This window comes from Gossypium arboreum, chromosome 10 (genome assembly GCF_025698485.1).
Source record: "Gossypium arboreum isolate Shixiya-1 chromosome 10, ASM2569848v2, whole genome shotgun sequence".
NCBI lineage: Eukaryota > Viridiplantae > Streptophyta > Magnoliopsida > Malvales > Malvaceae > Gossypium > Gossypium arboreum.
In genome coordinates, this window is record NC_069079.1 from 20,155,017 (window position 1) to 20,176,881 (window position 21,865).

The 21,865-nt window shown below is 35.1% G+C and overlaps 1 non-coding gene across 1 annotated transcript; it reads left to right on the forward strand.

The window, feature by feature from the left end:
• Window positions 1-16,110: 16,110 nt before the first annotated feature.
• On the forward strand, window positions 16,111-16,216 carry LOC128283151 (small nucleolar RNA R71). The gene has a single exon (XR_008273492.1). It is a non-coding gene; the product is annotated as a small nucleolar RNA R71 (small nucleolar RNA).
• The last annotated feature ends 5,649 nt before the right edge of the window (window positions 16,217-21,865 follow it).

A 21,865-nucleotide genomic window follows, 5' to 3' on the forward strand; every position in this document is an offset into this window, starting at 1 on the left:
AGTTTTTGGATGTTCTGAAGCAGTTACACATCACTATTCTGTTTGTGGAGGCTTTAGAACAAATGCCAAATTATGTGAAGTTTATGAAGGATATACTATTCAAGAAGAAATGACTGAGTGAGTATGAGACTGTTGCCTTGACAAAGGAGTGCAGTGCGTTCCTGCAGAATAAACTGCCACAGAAATTGAAAGACCCAGGAAACTTTACTATACCCTGTAACATTGGTGAATCTTACTGTGGTAAAGCTTTGTATGATTTAGGAGCAAGTATCAACTTGATGCCTAAGTCTATTTTCAAGATGTTAGGGATAGATAAAGTATGACCTACAACTGTGACACTTTAGCTAGCAGATCGATCTTTAGTATATCCCGAGGGAAAGATCGAGGTTGTTTTGGTAAGAGTCGATAAATTTATTTTTCCTGTTGATTTCATTGTCTTAGATTTTAAAGGAGATAAGGAAGTGTTGATCATCCTTGGGAGACCTTTCTTAGCCACGGGAAGAACGTTAATTGATCTGCAGAAAGGTGAACTCACCATACGAGTTCAAGACGATCAGGTAACCTTTAACATTCTTAAAGCGATAAAATTTCTCGATCCAGTAGAAGAGTGTTCAGTTATGGAAGAAATAGAATCCTTAGTTTCTATGGCAAGCAATTTTGAAGAAGATCCATTAGAGAAAGCCTTAGATCTTGACCCTTTGGAGGATGAAGAAGGTGACGAAAACATGGCTTTGATGGAAGCCAATCCGAGAAATTTTATTCAATCCATACGGTTTGAACTGTTGGAGTTGAAAGTTAGAGAATTTGTGCAACAAAAGTTGTCAATCGAAGAACCACCTAAACTCGAACTAAAGGTACTTTCTTTCCATTTGAAATACATTTATTTATGTGACTGTTCTACTTTGCCTGTGATTATTTCAGCAGAACTAAAGAAAGATAAAGAGGAGCAACTAATTGCTGTTCTAAAGTAATTTAAAAAAGCAATTGGCTGGACCATAGCTGATATTTGAGGTATAAGCCATTCTTTTTGCATGTATAAAATTATTTTAGAAGAAGGTGAAAGAGCTCGAATTGATGGGCAAAGGAGGCTCAATCTGATTATGAAAGAAGTTGTGAGAAAGGAAGTGATCAAATGGTTAGATGCAGGAATCATCTATCCTATTTCAGATAGTTCGTGGGTAAGTCCGATACAGTGTGTGCCGAAGAAAGGTGGGACTATGATTGTCGAAAATGAGTGTAACGAGTTAATTCTAACGAGAACTGTTACTGGTTGGAGAATCTGTATTGATTACAAAAAATTGAACAAAGCCACTCGGAAGGACCATTTTCTATTGCCTTTTATGGATCAGATGTTAGATCGACTGGCAGGTACCAAAGTTATAGTATTTACTGACCATGCAACCATTAAATGCTTGCTCATGAAAAAAGATGTGAAATCGAGGCTAATTCATTGGATACTATTACTTCAAGAATTTGACCTTGAGATCCAAGACAAAAAAGGTGTCAAAAATCAAATAGCTGATCATCTATCGAGGTTGAAACAAAATGAGGTAGCTCGATCATGTGTGCCTATTAATGAGAATTTCCCAGATGAGCACTTATTAGAAGTAAGTTGAATTCATGAAACACCTTGGTTTGCTGATTTTGCCAATTATCTTGCATGTGGAATAATTCCTTAAGAAATGACATACCAACAAAGGAAAAAATTCCTTCATGATAGTCAATATTATTTTTGGGAGGATATGTTTTTGTTTAAATAATGTGTAGATAATATAATCTGAAAGTGTGTAGCTAAAAGTGAGATTGCTGAGATCTTGTATCATTCCCATTCATCTCCAAGTGGGGGACACTTTGGTAGTTCACGTACTGTAGCAAAGATTTTGCAAGCAAGTTTCTTTTGGCCTACGCTATTTAAAGATGCTTATGCTTATGTGAAAAACTGTGATAAATGCCAAAGGACCGGGAATATATCAAGGAGGAATGAGATGCCGTTGACAAACATTTTGGAGATTGAATTATTTGACGAATGGGGCATTGACTTCTTATGCCCGTTTCCTTTTTCGTATGGGAACAAATACATCTTAGTTACTGTGGACTATGTATCCAAATGGGTTGAAGCTGAAGCATACCCTACAAATGATGTTAAGGTAGTCATGCAATTCCTACATAATCATGTGTTTACACGATTTGGGACACTAAGAGCTATTATTAGTGATGAAGGTTCTCACTTTATGGACAAATGGCTTAAGTGGTTGCTTGACAAATATGATGTGAAGTACAAGATTGCTACTGCCTATCAACCCCAGTCCAATGGGCAAGCTGAGAGAGTGAACCGTGAAATCAAAGGTATCCTTGAAAAGGTAGTATGCCCTAGCAGAAAAGATTGGTCTCAAAGGCTTGATGATGCGTTATGGGCCTATCGAACAACATTTAAGACACTGCTAGGAATGACTCCTTATCGGTTAGTTTTTGGGAAAGCATGTCCTTTGCCATTAGAGTTGGAAAATAGAGCTTACTGGGCTTTGAAGCAGTTGAACTTTGATCTTAAGCAAGCCGATGAGAGAAGGATGTTACAACTTGATGAGTTGGAAGAGCTGAGGTTGTTTTCTTATGAAAATGCCAAAATGTGTAAAGAAAGATCAAAGAGATTGCATGATAGTCATATACAACCTCGCGAGTTTAAAGAAGGTCAGAAGGTTTTGTTGCTTAATCTAAGGATGAAGTTATTTCTTGGGAAGCTTAAATCTTGATGGAAAGGACCCTGTACCATATACCGAGTTTATCCTTATGGAGCTGTTGAATTATACGAAAATTATGGAGGTATATTTAAAGTTAATGGTCAACGTCTCAAACATTATTGGGATGGTGAAGTTGAGCGAGTTGAATCCTCGTTCAAATTAACAGACCCTTGATTTTTCATGAACTCGTTTTGTAAATAAATAAATAATTAGAACTTATTTTCTTAGCTTATTACATTTAATTAATTTTGTCTAAGGAGATTGGAACTTAAGCGGGACCACTGTGACCCCTTTAACCTTTCCTGAGAATTAATTTAATGTAATTTATTGAGAAGAAATTTTCTAATTGAGATTTAAATTTTTTTTCTTAAGACAAGATAATTTGAGTTTGAGGCCCAAGACAACATAAAAGAGGGAAAAATCCATACCTATTGCTGCCTCTCCCATTACTTGCTGCCTAAGAAACCCTAATGTAGCTAATTTTTTGCTAAATGTTGCCCTAATTTTTCCATATATAAACCCCTTTCCATTCCACTAATTTTCATATCCCTAAAAGCAATTTGTTTACACCCTAAAAATCCCTAAATCTTCCTTTTGTACCATCAACCTCAAATCTTGAAAGAAACTCTAGTTTTTTTCCCTTTTTACTGAAATCACCTATTATCGTCATAAGAAAATTACCGAAGCACCAAATTTGCTACCGTACATCGCTGTTGTCACCGCTGTACACCACCATTGCTATTGTATACTGTCGTTGTCACCGCACCATCCTTACCGTCACTCGATTTTTACCGTAGCAAGTTTTACCTACTTGCCGATTTCTCTTTTTTCAAGTAAGCAAAAACTTTGCCGAATCTTTGGGAAAAGATACCATGTCTTGCAAAAGAACTAGATCATCAAAGACTACTCCTGAAAACCCGATTTTGATCGATGAAGAAGTGAAAAAGAGATTTGATTCAATTTTCAAGCATCAGCCTATAATGCCAAAAAAATGCTTTAACTTGAAGAGTAATGATTTGATGGTTATTCCTGTGCCAATTAGAAAGATAATCAATGCTCTCAATTGGGAACGATTTCGTGATGCTCGTTCACTTCCTGATGATGAACTAGTTCGAGAATTCTATGCAAGTTTGACAACACAAGATGCTACTGAGGTCATAGTTCGAAAGAAAAAGGTACCTCTTACATTTAAGTCCATCAATGATTTGTTTAACTTACCCGATGTTGAAGAAAATGAGTTCTACCCTATGATGAACAATATCAATTGGGATTTTCTTCAACAAGTGCTTGATGTTGTGACAAATCTAGGATCCCAGTGGATTATAAGAAAGTATGGGAGCCATTCTTGCAGAAGGGAATACCTAAAACCAGTAGCAAATATGTGGTTTTTTTTTGTTCGCTACAGTTTTATACCTATCTCACATAGTTCCACCATCTCGATGGAACGGATGCTCTTGTTATAATCTTGACAAAAAAGTCCATTAATGTTGGGAAAATTATCCTTAAGGAGATTCACGATTGTGCTAAAAAGAAGGCAGGAAGTGCTTATTTCCCATCATTAATCACTTCACTTTGCTTAAGGGCCATGTTAAAACACAAGAAAATCTAAAGAGGAGATATGTTCAAGGATACATTTCAACTTATGATCTTGAAAGGTTAGTAGAGAGGGTGCATGAGCTGAATCAAGGCGAGCAAGAAGAGCCAACTGAGCCAGATACCGAGGAGCCAATAAATGGAACTGAGACTAAAACTAATTCAGTTACAGACACTGAAGAGGAAGAATGTGATAAGGAACTGAACAGTCCTAAACTAGTTGAAAGATCAGAAAACCCTGAACCAAGGGTTGAGCCAGAAGAAGAACCACTCAAGCTAAGTGTTGGACCTGGATCTGCAACTTCTAGTCAACTTCTGCCAGTGTTTTAAAGAAATCGGAGTTGTCAATTTTGATGGATATGTGCAAGTTTATGCACAATCAACAACAAACTTACTAGAAATATGTAAAAATTAGAGGTGACTCAATTCAAAATCCTTAAAGAATATCTCTAATACTTTTGTTCCTGAGGTCCCAGATGCTATCTTTAAGACATGGACCGAAGATACTGACGATGGAAGCGGAGATGGAGCTGAAAAAGACAAGGGGAATGAGTCATGAAAATAAAAGGGGGGACTCTTGTCTTATTATTTATTTATTTTTAGGTCCTTAGGAATTTCTTTCTTTCGTAATTAGGATTTAATTTCTGTAGAATAAAACATAGCAAGCATGAATAAACTTAACACTTCTTTAGAAAGAAAAAGACTAAGTGATGTGGTAATGGGAATGAACATGTCTAGGATTGGGTTATTAGGAAAGACTTGGTATTTAAGCAGTTTTAATGACTCACTTCTCTTTCTTTACAACCCTACCTGGTGTTCAGTTTTCGTTCATTACTTTGTTCTTGCAATGAGGACATTGCTTCTTTTTAAAGGAGGGTAAGGCAAATAAATTGCTCAAACTTTTAAATTTTAAATTTTTTTTCAAGTATGTTTCAATCATTTTTTTTCATAAGTATGTTTTAATAAATGAATGTTTAGAGATATTTTTTTTTGTTAATAAGATAGTTTGTATGCAAGTACGAATGATGATTTTATCTGAGTGGAAGTATGTTATCATGAAGAATGGAATACTTGTATGATCTTAGCCTTAGTAATGTTTGTCATGAAAACTTAGTTCCTTTTGAGATTAGACATGCATGAAGGTTTATATCTTTAGAATTGACTTAGTAACTTTCTTGAGGTGAAATCCTAGGGGACATAAAAAACTAAAATGATATAGGCACTATTTCTTTAGGTCGTTTGAGCCTTTTCAAGCCAACCCTATGATATTTGACCCTTGAAACTAAAATTTTGAGCTTAAAAGCCTGTTTATTGCAATGAACCTACATTATAAGCCACATTACCATCTTTTAAAGTTATCCTAATTTTGTGCACCTATCTTAACTAAAGTTGTCTTGGTAAGCAACATTTGAGGAAGTTTTCATAAAGATGTATATGCTCATGCTTTAGAAAAAAAAAAGCAAAGAAAAGTTTGCTCAGTTTCCAAAAAGGAAAAATGTATGAGCTTGAGTTCAAAATAAGTTTGGGGGTGTTCCAAAGGTTCACTTAAAGAAAAAGGTTGTATTACGAGAAAACCAAGACAAAGTTAAAGGTTGAGATTTTTAAAATTGAAATGTCCCATCTCTTAAAATCCCTACCTTTAATCGAGCCCCATTACAACCTTATAAAAGACCTATTGATTTGATGATTATGTCACCTACATTAGTGGAGAGGAAGTCCTAAGTTCAACATATGAAGATCATAAATAAGCCTTGTGATTGTTTGCTTGATTAATAGGAAATTATGTTGAATGAAGAATGTTAACTAAGACTGTGACATACACGCAAACTATAATTCATTTTGGCATATTTTGAAGCTTAGTATAATCTTAAAGAATGTTTGCATATGAATTACTTGTTAATAAAGAAGATTGATGAGCATGAAGTTATTAATGCATGATTATGAGGCAAAGATTGATGCTACTTACACAATTAGCAATTTTGCCTTAGCAAGACATTTTGCTGTGCATGAACATTACTCGGGACCAGCAATGATTTAAGTTTGGGGGTGTATAAATGGAAAAATATATAGGATTTTTCCTATGTCATTTATCACCTTTTACTTAAAATTATTGTTAAAACTAAGTAATTATTTAATAAATTAATGAAATATGTGAAATTATGAAATTATGACATAGAAATTATTAAAATGTGATTTTATACTTTATTATATAGGTTTCATGCAATAAATGGGTTATTTTATATTAATTTGAATAAATTATATTTTTAAGACATAAAGTGGGCCATACATGATTAAGTTAAATAATAAAATATAAAATTATATTTAATAATTCATTTTAAAATATTTCATTAATTATTTGGGTTTTAAATTAATTAATTACATTGGATAAATTTTATTCTTTAGTCCTCTAACTTGTTGATTTATTCTGGATAGGTCTGATAGCTTTGCTGGATTACAAAACTGTCCAAATTGGGGACCAAGTCAACCCAAAATTTGGCTGCACATGGCTGTCCATAAACCACTCTTTGGTTTTATTGCACAAGGTCCTTGAAGAGTTGAAGAAATTAGATATTTACCTGAAGATTTGCACTTGACCGAATCTCAGCCCTGAGTTGTTGTGGCACTCAAATTGACCAAAAATCAAGTAAAAATCAGCTCATCTTCCTTCATTTATGGCCGACCACCCATGGAAGATGCTTCAAAAGATGAAAACTCCTATTTTTAGTAAACTATCCCCCTCTCCTCACCTATAAATAAGACCTCATTCTCACATTTCTACTCATCCCTCATCATTTATCATTTTTTCCTCTCTAAATTCTCTTAACATTCTTCTTTTCTCCCCACGCCTATCATCATCTTTTCATAAAGATTTTATCATTTGAGCCTTTTAAAGAACCCTTGGTCGGCCACCTTGGACAGCAATCAGCAAAGGAGTGAAGCAAAGGAATGAAGGAGCCTTGTCAGTCAGAGTCTTAGGTGACAGCCACTTTGAATTGGGTTTAATCTTTCTTTTCTTTATTTTAATTTAAAAATGTTTGCTATGTGTTCTTTTTCTTGTTTACAACAATGTTAGCTTAATTTTATTTAAGCTAGGATGATTTCTTTGATTAAATAATATTTATTAGATTCATACTTATAATGTTTGTGCCTCAATCGATCATGTTTTCAATTAAAATCAAGTCTGTATTTCATTCATATGTGATTGAAATGCACCTGAATTAGTTGAGTGATCCTAACCAGACAACAACTAGTGGATGCATAATTGAAATGTGCATGCTCAATTTAGATCCTAACCCGATTAAATTGCTGGTTGCATAACAACCCTAACCAAGCTCTGTTATCTGTATAGTTTTTAGATTTGTGTGATTAAACTATTTCAAACCTAACATGTCCCTGTTACCTCTCACGAATACTAAGAAACCCTTAGTAAATAAGGATCAGTAAAATGTGTATTTACTAAGTAAAGGATTCTGAAAGGACCTAACGTGATTTCCAAACTCATGAAAGATCGAGTTGCCATAGAATGTTTTTTCGAATATTATTAATCATGTTGATAATAAATTGAGTTTAGTTAAAGTAATTGTCCTAGTTTATTTATGTTATATTTGTTGCAAATAGTGTTTAATTTTGCTAAAGTTTATTTCATTCATATAGTTTTCATACTTAGGTTAATTTGCATTAGGGATCATTGCATTTAGTCTAATATATTTTAATCATCACTTCTTAAATAAATTGTGTTTTTATTAACCAAATTGTTAATATAATTTTACAAATTAAGTGACTTAGCACAAATACAATCCCTATGGAGATGATAACTCGATACTTACTTATTACTTGATAATGACTGTGTACACTTGTACAAACCCCAGCGTTACAAGCTGTGATTGGTCAAAGAAGGAACAAAGTCTTTCATCCTATCTACTATGCAAGCAAAAATTTGACAGAAGCCCAAATCAATTATACAGTAACTGAAAAAGAGCTCTTTGCTATAGTTTTTGCTTTTGAGAAGTTCTGTTCATATCTTATAGGTACTAAAGTTATAGTGTTTTCTGATCATGTTGCCATTATATACTTACTCACAAAGAAAGATGATAAACTGAGGCTAATTCGATAGATACTTTTACTCCAAGAATTTGACCTTGAGATCCAAGATAGAAAATGTGTTGAAAATCAAGTAGCCAATCATCTGTCGAGGTTGGAACAAAATGAGGTAACTTCTTCACTTGTTCCAATTAATGCGAATTTTCTTGATGAGTGTATCTTCGAGGTAAGTCGAATCTATGAAATATTTTGGTTTGCTAATTTTTCCAATTATTTAGCATGTGGAACAATTCCTCGAAAAATGACATACAAACAAAGGAAGAAATTCTTTTATGATAGTCGGTACTATTTCTGGGAGGATCCATTTTTGTTTAAAAACTGTGCAGATAACATAATTAGGAAGTGTGTAGTTGGAAGTAAGGTTGATGAGATTCTGTACCACTACCATTCATCTCCTAGTGGTGGACACTTTAGTGGTTCCCAAACAGCAGCAAAGATTTTACAAGTTGGATTCTTTTGGCCTACAGTGTTAAAGGATGCTTATGCATATGTATAAAACTGCGAGCAATGCGAAAGAACCAGAAATATATCAAAGATGAATGAGATGCTTTTAACAAACATTCTAGAGGTTGAGTTATTTGACGTATGGGGCATTGATTTCCTAGGCCTATTTCCTTCTTCCTATAGGAACAAGTTTATTTTGGTAGCTGTGGACTATGTATCCAAGTGGGTTAAAGCTGAGGCCTACCCAATCAATAATGCCAAGGTAGTCATACGATTCCTACATAAGCATGTGTTTACGTGGTTTGGGACACTTGGAGCTATAATTAGTGATGAAGGATCTCACTTTGTAAATTAGTGGCTTAAGTGGTTGCTTAACAAGTACCATGTGAAGCATAGAATTGCTACTGCCTATCACCCACAGTCAAATTGACAAGTTGAAATGGTGAATTGAGAAATCAAAACTATTCTTGAGAGGGTGGTGTGCCCTAACATAAAATATTGGTCTTAAAGGCTCGATGATGCTCTCTGGGCCTGTCGAATTACTTTTAAGACGCCGTTAGGAATGACTCCCTGTTGGCTAGTTTTTGGAAAGGCATGTCATTTGTCGCTTAAATTAGAGAATAAAGCTTATTAGGCTTTAAAGAAATTTAATTTGGATCTTAAACAAGCTGATGAGAGAAGGATGTTACATCTTGATGAGTTAGAAGAGTTGAGATTATTTTCATAAGAGAATGCCAAGATGTGTAAAGAAAAATATAAGAGATGGCATGATTTTCGCATACAACCTCGTGAATTTAGAGTAGGTCAGAAAGTGTTGTTATTTAATTTGAGGCTAAGGTTATTTTTGAGAAAACTCAAGTTCCAATAGAAATGACCTTCTACCATCCACAAAGTTTATCCATATAGATCTGTATAATTGTACGACAACTAAGAAAGTACGTTTAAAGTTAATGGTCAACATCTCAAGCACTATTGGGATGGTGAAGTTGAGTGAATTAAAACCTTGTTCAAATTAGTAGACCCTTAATTTTTTATAAACCTACTTTTTAATAAAAAAGTTAGAAATAATTTAGTACACTTAATTAATTCTGTCTAAGGATATTGGAATTTAAGCGGGATCATTGTGACCCCTCCAACCTGTACTGGGAATTAATTTAATGTAATTTTTGAGAAGAAAATTTCTAAGTAACTTTAAAATTTTTATTTTTATTTTAAGTTTCATTTTTACTTTTCATTTTTATCTTTGCCTTTCGTTTTAATTTTAATTTTAATGTAATTTGTTTATGTTTAATAAAGGGGGTCATATTGGCCCAAGTACTAATCAATTTATTTATTTTCAAGAAATCTAGTTTTTAAATACCATTTGCGCTTAAGGTCTAAATAGCAAAGAGGAGAAATTTACCCATTGTTGTTGTACATAAGGGTTCCCTAAAACCCTAATTTTGCTACCAATTTTTTCCCTCCATCTATCATTGTCACCGAAGTAACTTAAAGTAGCTAAAATTTTTCTACAAATTTTCCATAATTCACCACAATGAAACCCCTCTTTACCACCACAATTTTCACAACCTTCAAGCAATTAGCTTAAACCCTAACCACTTATTCTTTTCTCCTTTTAGCCATTGGCCTAAATCCTAAATTTTTTCCATAAAATCTTTTCCTTGTCTTAAAACCTTAGTCTTATCGCCGCAAGCTTTTTTGCTAGAGCAACTCTATCACCACCGCACTCTTATCTCCACAGCATCTACAACAGTCCATTTTTTAGTGAAATCAGAACAGTGGTTTCGGGACCACAAATCTGATCCGAAAATAAAGTTTATTTTTATTTTATAATATAATCATGAGGTTTCGTGATAGATTTTACATATTTACAATTACTCGTTCTTGAACTAACTATTATCACAATGTAGGCAAGTGTACCTATCGAATAGTAGTATAGTTTTAGCAAGACCGGATTGCCGAACCCGAAGGAACTAAAAGTACTAGTAATGACTGTCTTTTTATTATCTAGCCTAGGAATAAAAGGGGTTTTTATTTTAATTAACTAATTATCTAAACTAAGAACGCACAGAGAAAAGAATTGGGGAATTGCTTTTTGGAAAATCGATTGACTTAAGACAATAACTAAGGAAAAATCCACCTAGACTTTACTAGTTATTCTGGCTCCGAACCGGACGATTTATTCATTCAACTTGTTCCGTAGAGATCCCTAAGTTATGTTTTATCCCTATTCAAGATTAATAACGCCTAATCCCTAAATTGAATAACCGAGACTTTTCTCTAATTAACACTCTAAGGTTGCATTAACTCGATCTATGGATCCCCTTATTAGGTTTCACCCTAATCCGGCAAAATCTTGTCACCTTATTTCTAGGCGCGCAATCAACTCTGCTTAATTATGACAAAAGTACTCTTAGACAGAGTCTATTTCTCCTCTGAATAAGAGCATGTCTTAAATCAGTATCCTGGGATATCAAAACAAGAATTAAGAACAAGTTAAATATTTATCATACGATTCAGAAAATAATAACAAGATTCATCTTAGGTTTTATTCCCCTTAGGTATTTAGGGGATTTAGTTCATAACTAAATAAGAAAACATCTCCGAAGAATAAAGAATACAAAACATAAAGAAAACCCAAAACTCCTGAAGGGAAATTAAGGAGAGATCTTCAGTCTTGATAATGAATCTGGCTTCTGAGATGGATCAATCGGCTTTCTTGGGGTAATTCTTTACCCTCTTCTCTGTCTCCCTTTTCTTCCTCCTCTAGGGTGTACTTATAGGCTTTGGAATGCCTAAAAGCCCTCAAAATTAGCCTTTTCCGAATTGGACTTAACTTGGGCTCGGCAGGGACACGCCCGTGGCACACGCCCGTGTTCGATTGCTTCAGGCCGTGTTCGAGCTTGCCAAATTGACACGGCCGTGTGGTATGCCAGTGTGAGGAGGTCCAGGCTGTGTTGATTTCGTACTTTGGCCCATTTTCTCCGTTTTTGGCCCAATTCTCGTTCCTTTCACTCTCCTATGCTCTCTTAAGTATAAAACATGAAATTAAAGCATTAAGAGCATCAAATTCACCAATTCTAATAGGAAATCATCCATAAAAATGCATTAAATATGGGGTAAAAATATGTATCAATTACGGTTTATCAAATACCTCCACACTTAAGCATTTGCTTGTCCTCAAGAAAAATTCTCAACTCATAATCAAAATAAATTCTTCTCAACTTATAATTCTTATCGATAATATCTCAAAATAATCCATAGGTAATCATAGATTGAGAATTCAACTAAAAGAACATAAAAGTTTCAAACATTCCAAGTTGAGTATTTAATCATGCAAACATAGGTGTCTCTCCGCATCTAAGTAATTACCTTTGATTCAGAATATCATAAAGTTTCACATCCTCACTAAAGATTCACTCAAATCACCCGAGGTGTTTAAGGACAATAAATGAAGCACTCAATAGTCAATAATGAAAAGTCATTACCATAGGCTTGCATGAAAATCAAATCTCTACCACTATAATTTAAAATGATACATCAATCAAAAGGTTTTTAGATGGTTGTAGTGCGGCTTGGTTAGGGGGTGTAAGCTGAAAGAAAGGGTTAGAATCGAGATTGAATTGAAAGATTGCCTAACTAGAAAAAGAGTTAATCTTCACTTGCGTATAACAGAGCTTCTTCTCAAAATATGGAATTACTAATATGTATACATAGTTTTTTTATTTTTTTCTTGTTTATTTTTATTTTTATTTTTTTTAGAACAAGTTAAATAAAGAAGAAAAACATAGCTAAGCAACTTTTCCAACTCAGATCTCGACAAAAATCGGGATCAAATTAATTTGGGGGATTTCAACAATAATGGGCTAATGGTTAATATTAAGGGTAATACAAGGAATGGTTTGTTAGGCTCAAGGGGGTTTACTAGGGGTTAATCGTGGAGGTAGGCTTTTCATGGCATGAGTGGATTAATCCTAAGTGCCTTAATCATTTTGACATATCAAATCAAATGGTGTGGTCTCGACATGCATAATCAAGCAAGTTCTAGAACAATAGTTCAATACTGACGCACTCAAAGAAATAATAAAAGTGAGCATGAAAGGATGAATAGATGCTAAAAAGGTTGAAAAATCTCACAAAAATTATGGCTTTTTGATGTTTAGACTCGTGAATTCCAGTTCAAAGTAATACCTAGACTTGCGAAAACAACCTATAATTTTAAATTCTTAAAAATCAACTTATCATGCTTGATTCTCTAATGTCTTAAAGTTTAAATAGTTAATGCATAAATCCCTATGTTTTAATTCAAGATATATCAATCAAAATCATAAACCAATCAAAATTTATCCTAAATATGATATGAGAGTTTTTCAAGAGAATAAGATGATTATTCAGGGATTTTTCCAATAATGAAATAAATACTCCCAACACTTAAGATGTACATTGCCCTCAATGTACAAAGATAGATATTAGAGTATAAAAATAAGATAGGGAGAGAAGTGAAACTTTTTGTATGATGAATTCTTTGAACTTAGAGTTTTGGAGAGTGATCGGTTCGAGAATGAAGGAGGATACTCCGGTGGTTGTAGAGGTTCATTAGGGACAGTGAAGAAGATAAACAGTGGTTTGCTTATATAGGGGAGGGCCACACGGCCTAGGGCCATGCCCGTGTACTCTGAAGGTGAGCCCGTGTTTTTTGAATTTTACGATTTAGGTCGTGCCTGGCTACTATTCCACGCCCGTGTGTCTTGGGCGTGTGTGGAACACGGCCATGTCGCACGGTCGTGCCTAGCTTTGTTCGCTTCTCCCACGCTCGTATGTTAGGGTACCACACTCGTGTATTGTTGTCCACGGCTTAACGGCATGGGCGTGTCTCACGCCCGTGTCGAAGAAACAGAATCAAGCCTTGCCCCTGGCACACCCGTGTTTCTCCATTCCCACGCCCGTGTTCACCTATCAAGTTCACCCACGGCCATGTCGCACGGCCATAGAGATTTATCGCATCCTGTGTTTTGAGGAAATCATGTCCTGTTTCCACACAACCATATCGCACAGTCGTGTCTCTTCCCCTATTTGGCCACGGCTTTAGGCACGCCCGTGTGCCTGGCCGTGTGTGCTGAAAAACTTTGCAACTCAAAAATAAAGTTAATGATTTATAGTGTTAGAAATTAAAAATAAAGAAATCAAAATATGTTAGTGCTCGAGTTGCTTCTCGAGAAGTGCTTATTTATAGTTTAAGCTCGACTTACCTCTCTAGTGAATGGTCAGGATGGTTCGAAGAGTTTATACTCCTTATTCCTGCTATTAATCTCATCAAAATAGGGTTTTAATCGGGTGTTGTTTACCTTAAAAGTGCCGAACTTGGGGTAATCTCACCACCACCGTACCGAATGGAAAAATACTGAGTACCTTAAGAGGGATTTCCTTATTCGGTGTGGTAGTGACAATGTGGGGATCTGCGGCATCTAGTAAGACGTTATCTCCAACCTTAAGTTGATTAGGAGAGGTATCGGGCTTGTTTTGGAATAGTTTCAGTTTATCATGTGTTCTCGGTTTGTGTGCTCGCCATTCGTCTAGCTCCTCTATCCGTAGTCTTTGTTCTTCATGAATATGTCTTCTATCATTTTTGGAACATGGCTTGTGAACTTCTTTGAAGCTTAATTTTTGCAAAGTCATATTGTTAGTTTTAGTAGATTGGTGTGGACTATTGCCTTCAATGTTCGATGTGATGCCAGAATTACGAGCTTGAAGGGTAATTGTTTCGTCTCCTACACGAAGTGTAAGCTCACCTGTGCCAACATCAATAATTGTTTTAGCAGTTGCTAAAAAGGGCATTCCTAAAATCAAAGGGGTGTTATTATCCTCCTCTATGTCTAGAACAACGAAATCAATAGGGAATATGAACTTATCTATTTTCACGATCACATCTTCAATAATACCCCTAGGGAATCTTATAGTTTTATTTGCCAACTGAATGCTCATCCTAGTTTGTTTAGGTTTCCCAAGACCTAGTTGCCTAAGCATTTTGTAAGGCATGATGTTAATACTAGCCCCTAAATCAGCTAATGCATGACTTATATCTAAACTACCAATTGAACAAGGAATTGTAAAACTCCCTGGATCTTTCAATTTGTGGGGTAGCTTATTCTGTAGAATAGCTGAGCAGACTGTATTTAGCTCGACATGTGACGCTTCATCCAACTTCCGCTTATTTACTAAAAGCTCTTTTAAAAATTTCATTGCATTTGGCATCTGCGAAAGGGCTTCAATAAATGGTAAGTTAATATGTAATTTTTTTAAGAGTTTAAGGAATTTACCAAATTGTTCATCTGAGCAGTCTTTCCTTGTCGCGTTGGGGTATGGCACACGTGGTTTATATTCGACATTTATCGATTTGTTTGTATTTTGATCTACCTCACCTTGACCTTTGCTTACCACAGTTTCTTGCCTCGGTTATGGTTCAGGCGCAATGAATCCTTACTTATCTTGAGTACAAATTGTGTTGAGGTGTTCCCTTGAATTAGGTTCAGTATTACTTGTTAAGCTACCTTGTTATCATTCGGAGATTAGTTTGGATAGCTGGCCTATCTGAGTCTCGAGTCCTTAGATCGATGCTTGTTGATTTTTAAGTGCTGTCTCAGTATTTTGGAAACGGGTTTCTAACACTGATATGAATTTAGAGAGCATCTCCTCAAGGTTCAGTTTCTTCTCTTGTTGATAAGGTGGCTGTTGAAAACCCTGAGGCTTTTGTGGCTTTTGATTTCCTTGACCACCAGAGGAGAAATTTGGGTGGTTCTTCCAACCTGCATTATAAGTATTACTGTATGGGTTATTTTGAGATCTAAAGTTATTGTTACCCATATAGTTGACTTGTTCCTCTTCGGTTGTGGGATTGAAGGATTGATATTCTGTATGCACACCTCTTCCACTTGAGTCACACCTCATTACTGGATGTACCTGCATAAAACCAAGTAAACCATCAATCTTTTCATTGAGAAGTTCTACCTGATTTGACAGCATAGCAACTGAGTCGACGTTAAAAACACCTACTGTTTTCGTTGGCTTTGTCCTCATAACTTGCCACTGATAGTTATTCAGTGACATCTCCTCTATAAACTCATAAGCATCTTCCGGTGTTTTATTGTTGATGGTTCCGCCAGCAGCTGTATCAACCATTTGCCGAGTCGAATGATTCAGACCATTGTGGAATGTTTGTACTTGAAGCCAAAGCGGTAACCCACGGTGAGGGCACCTTCTCAGAAAATCCTTGTATCTCTGCCATGCATCGTAAAGTGTTTCTAAATCCATCTGCACAAAACAAGAGATATCATTATGTAATTTAGCCGTTTTAGCCGGCGAAAAATATTTTAGTAAAAATTTTTCGGTCATTTGTTCCCAAGTAGTAATTGACCCTCATGGTAACGAGTTCAACCACTGTTCAGCTTTGTTTCCCAGTGAAAAAGGAAATAACCGAAGATGAAGGGCATCATCAGAAACACCATTGATTTTAAATGTATCGCAAAATTCTAGAAAGTTTGCTAAGTGAGCATTGGGATCTTCATCCTGCAAACCATCAAACTGAACAAACTGTTGTATCATTTGAATTGTGTTAGGTTTTAGTTCAAAAGTATTTGCAGCTACAGCCGGTCTAGCTATGCTAGATTCCGTTCCTATTAAAGAATGTTTAGCATAATCATACATAGTGCGTGGAGCAGGATTTTGATTAGTCGCAATTGCAGGAGGTAGTTGATTGCCTTGGTTTTCAGCCATCTCTTTGGTTGGGGGTTGAGTATCGTTTTCTTGCTCGTTCTCTATGTATCGTAAGCTGCGTCATATCTCTCTTTGATTTCTACGAACTGTACGATCGATTTCTTCATCAAAAAGTAATAGTCTCGACAGGTTTCTTCTAATCATAAACTATAAAAACCTACCAAGAGAAAGAATAAGTAAATTAATAAATAATAATAAAAAAATTAAATTAAATTGCAAGAAAAATAAATGGCTAAAATAATAAAAATTGAGCGTTCCTAATATCTTAGTACCCTGGCAACGGCGCCAAAAACTTGATTGCGAGGTTTCGTGATAGATTTTAAATATTTATAATTACTTGTTCTTGAACTAACTATTATCGCGATGTAGGCAAGTGTACCTATCGAACATAGTTTTAGCAAGACCGGATTGTCGAACCCAAAGGAACTAAAAGTACTAGTAATGACTGTCTTTTTATTATCTAGCCTAGGAATAAAAGGGGCTTTTATTTTAATTAACTAATTATCTAAACTAAGAACGCACAGAGAAAAGAATTGGGGAATTGCTTTTGGGAAAATCGATTGACTTAAGACAATACCTAAGGAAAAATCCACCTAGACTTTACTTGTTATTCTGGCTCTGAACCGGGCGATTTACTCATTCAACTTGTTCCGTAGAGATCCCTAAGTTATGTTTTATCCCTATTCAAGATTAATAACGTTTAATCCCTAAATTGAATAACCGATACTTTTCTCTAATTAACACTCTAGGGTTGCATTAACTCGATCTATGGATCCCCTTATTAGGTTTCACCCTAATCCGACAAAATCTTGTCACCCTATTTCTAGGCGCGCAATCAACTCTACTTAATTATGACAAAAGTACTCTTAGACAGGGTCTATTTCTCCTCTAAATAAGAGCATGTCTTGAATCAGTATCCTGGGATATCAAAACAAGAATTAAGAACAAGTTAAATATTTATCATAGGATTCAGAAAATAATAACAAGATTCGTCTTAGGTTTCATTCTCCTTAGGTATTTAGGGGATTTAGTTCATAACTAAATAAGAAAACATCTCTGAAAGAATAAAGAATACAAAACATAAAGAAAACTCGAAACTTCTGAAGGGAAATTGAGGAGAGATCTTCAGTCTTGATGATGAATCCGGCTTCTGAGATAGATCAATCAGCTTCCTTGGGGTAATTCCTTACCCCATTCTCCGTCTTCTTTTTCTTCCTCCTCTAGGGTGTATTTATAGGCTTTGGAATGCCTAAAAGCCCTCAAAATTAGCTTTTTCCGAATTGGACTCAACTTGGGCTCGGCAGGGACCAGCCTGTGGCACATGCCCGTGTTCGATTGCTTTAGGCTGCGTTCGAGCCTGCCAAATTGACACGGTCGTGTGGTATACCCGTGTGAGGAGGTCCAGGCCGTGTTGATTTTGTACTTTGGCCCATTTTCCCCGTTTTTGGCCCGATTCTCGTTCCTTTCGCTCTCCTATGCTCTCCTAAGTATAAAACATGAAATTAAAGCATTAGGAGCATCGAATTCACCAATTCTAATGGGAAATCATCCATAAAATGCATTAAATATGGGGTAAAAAAATGTATCAATTACGGTTTATCATAATATTGTCCGTATTATGATAGACATGTCATGTGAAAAATTTGACACGAAAATTTTATCGATTAAGTGCTTAATTACGAGAAGGTCTAAATCGCATAAAATGTGAAAGTTGAATTCTAGTAGCTATAAGGATTAAATAGCTATGGAATTCAAATCTAGAGGTCCTTAAATGGTAATTAGACCATTAAAGAAAAGTATGTAAATTTTTGGTGACTCATCCATGAAAAAATTAGAAAAGAGTAGGGACTAAATTGGAAATTGAAATAATTAATTAATAAAAAAGATGATAAAAGATATCATCTTATTATTTTTTTCATCTTCAACCCCAAAATTATATGGAAACCCTAGGAGAGAGAAGAATCTTTCAAGGCTTAATTGGTTAAGTTTCCTTGTCCTGTTTTTAGTAATTTTGATATTTTTGAAACTGGGATAGCTTAAACTATCTATTTGGAGGATTAATTTAAAAAGTTATCAAAGTTTGGAAAATGGGTCATGGATATATATGCTGAAAATTAGAAATTTAAGGTAGAAAATGAAAGGTTGTTGATAGATCAACAACTTCTATAAAATGATTTTTGATGAAAACATTATTTAGAGAGTAAAATGTACACTTGTGAAATTGAAGAAAAATGCTGAATTTTTATGAATACATGTGCTTTAAATTTTGTAATAGGATTTTCGTTAGGCTTGGAATAGGGAGTAAATTGCATAAGTTTCATTTTCCGAGCTTAGGGACGAAATTGAAATTTATGGAAAAGTTAGGGGCAAAATGGGTAATTTTACCTATGGCATAAATTGAGTTCAAATAAATATGAAATATGATAAATTGATGATTAAAGCTATTTATATAGATTTGGACAACACAAATTCGAGGTTAGACCGAGGAAAAGAAAATGTTTCGGATTAGTAGATTTTATATGCGAACAAGTGTTGAGGTAAGTTCGTGTAACTTAATTGAGCATGTAAATATGTTCGATTGAATGTCATATTTGTGTAGAATGTAATTTATATTTATGTGAATTAATTGGATGTTATAATATAAGAATTGAATACATGCTTGATATTGTTTGAAAAGAGTTAAGTTTCGTTTGAATATTGGATTTTGATGGACAAATGTGATTTCCCCTATTGAATGAGGTCTTGCATTTGTTGCTGAGGGGATTTAGTTTGGATGAGTAATCCTATTGGCCTCATTAGAAAAAGGATTTAGCCTGGATTAGTAATTCTAATATAAGCCCTCTTAAGCATATATTATATATAGGATTTAGCCCGGACGGGTAATCCTGATTAAGCTCTTATGAGCATATGTTGGAAACAAGATTTAGCTTGGACAAGTAATCCTGTTATGTGATATGTAGCTTGAGAGTGTGCTCAATGATTATGTGCCCTAATGGGTACTCTTGAATATGAATTGACAGGTTTTTAAATTGTACACCTTGAGTGTACTATTTGAGTATCCATCGGAATTTCAATGATTCACTGGATAAAATACTTGACATGTTATGAGAATTATGAGACGAAATAAATAATGTCTTGAAAGAATGTAGCATGATGAGCTCATCTATGTTTACTTGATTGATATGAAGATTTTGGTGACTAACATGTTTGATTGAATGCATGTGTTTAGGCAAATTTGCTAATGGATGGAAAAACATGATATTGTATGGTTAGATTTAATAAACAGGATTGGTAAGTTTAGTTTCTGTTATACGAACTTACTAAGCATGTAATGCTTACTCTATTTTATTTTCCCTGTTTTATAGTGCTCGGAAGCTTGCAAAGGTTAGAGATCATTGGAGCATCATCACACTATCAACTAGTTATTTTGGGGTATACATATAGTAGAATCATTTTGGTATAATGGCATGTATAGGACAACTTGTCCATTAGCTGCTTGAAAATGATGTTTGTAATCTAGCCATTGGAATGGCTAGTAATGGTTGTTTTGATATACTTGTAATGTCATGCTATGGTAGCTAAATATATGTTAAGTGATTGTTCAAATTTTGCCTAACATATGGAACATACCAAGGTAAGATTATAAACATATATGCATGTAATGATATGCCTTATTGAATGATGGGATTTACTTAATTTGAATGCTTGAATTGGTTGGTATTTGGATGTGTGTTTTAGTGTAGGAAAATGGTAAATTTAGGTGACAAATGAGGCTAGGAAATGACTTTATTTTGTCCACACGGATAGACACACGGGCGTGTGTCTAGACTGTGTATGACACATAGCCTGGTAACATGGGTGTGTAGTTAGGCCGCGTGTCCCCTGCACCTTAATTTTGAGAAACAGAATACTCAGAATTGAGCACACGGGCAAAGACACAGGCATGTGTCTTGGTCATGTGAAACCTGCACCTAATTTTGAATTAAATTAATTAACCACACGACCTAGCACACGGGCGTGTGGCATGGTCGTGTGCATAAGTCAGAGAGTTACACGGGTTTGAACACGGGCGTGTCCCAGGGCACACGGGCGTGTCCCTTGGACCACACGGGCGTGTGAGCCCTGCACTTTGAAAATTTTTTGTGATTTCGCGAAAAATTCTTAGAGCTCCCGATTAAGTCCCGACTCAATTCTAATGCTCATATTGGGCCCCGAGGGTCCAATTAAGGGACGCTTTGTATGATCTTGATTAATGAATAGTAAATTACATAAATTATTGTAAAATGTTTTAAAAGTTTTGATAATACTTTGAAATCCTGTTTCGACTACGTATACGGGTCAGGGTTGTTATAGCATCCTATCGCCATTGCAAGTTTCACGCCACCGCAAATTCCTTGCTTCATCCATTACTAAATTTTGCCTATTTTTCTGGAAAAATCACAATGTCTCGTAAAAGAACAAGATCTTCCAAGACCTCTGCCGAAAATCCCATTTTGATTCAAAACGAGGAAGTAAAAGAAACGTTTGATTCAATCTTCAAAAATCAACCTATGATGACGGAAAAAGGTTTCAACTTGGAAAGAAATGATAATTTGGTTGTGCCTTTGCCAATTCGAAAGATAATTGATGCCTTCAATTGGAATTATTTTTACGATACATGATTATTACCTGATGAGGAGTTAGTTCAAGAGTTCTATGCCAATTTAACTAAGCCAGATGCTATTAAAGTTCTTGCTTGCAAGAAGAAGGTACCCCTAACTTCTAAGTCCATTAATGATTTGTTCAACCTACTAGATGTTGAAGAAGATGAGTACTTTTCCATAATGACAAATACAGATTGGGATTTTCTTCACCAAGTGCTTAATGATGTGACAAATTTGGAATCCCAATGAATCATAAGAAAGTATGGTAGTCATTCTTGTCGAAGGGAATATCCAAAATTGTTGGCTAAGGTATGATTTTACTTTGTTCGATATAGTTTCATGCCTATCTCACATAGTTCTGCCATCTCGATGAAGCGAATTCTTTTGTTGTATGCAATTATGAAAGAAAGGTCTATTAATGTTGTGAAGATCATTCTCAAAGAGATCCATGATTGTGCCAGAAAAAAAAACCAGAAGTGCTTACTTCCCGTCATTGATAACTTCACTTTGCTTAAGGGCCCAAGTTAAAACAAAAGCAAACCTAAAGGGATCGTATGTTCAAGGTTGCATCATAGC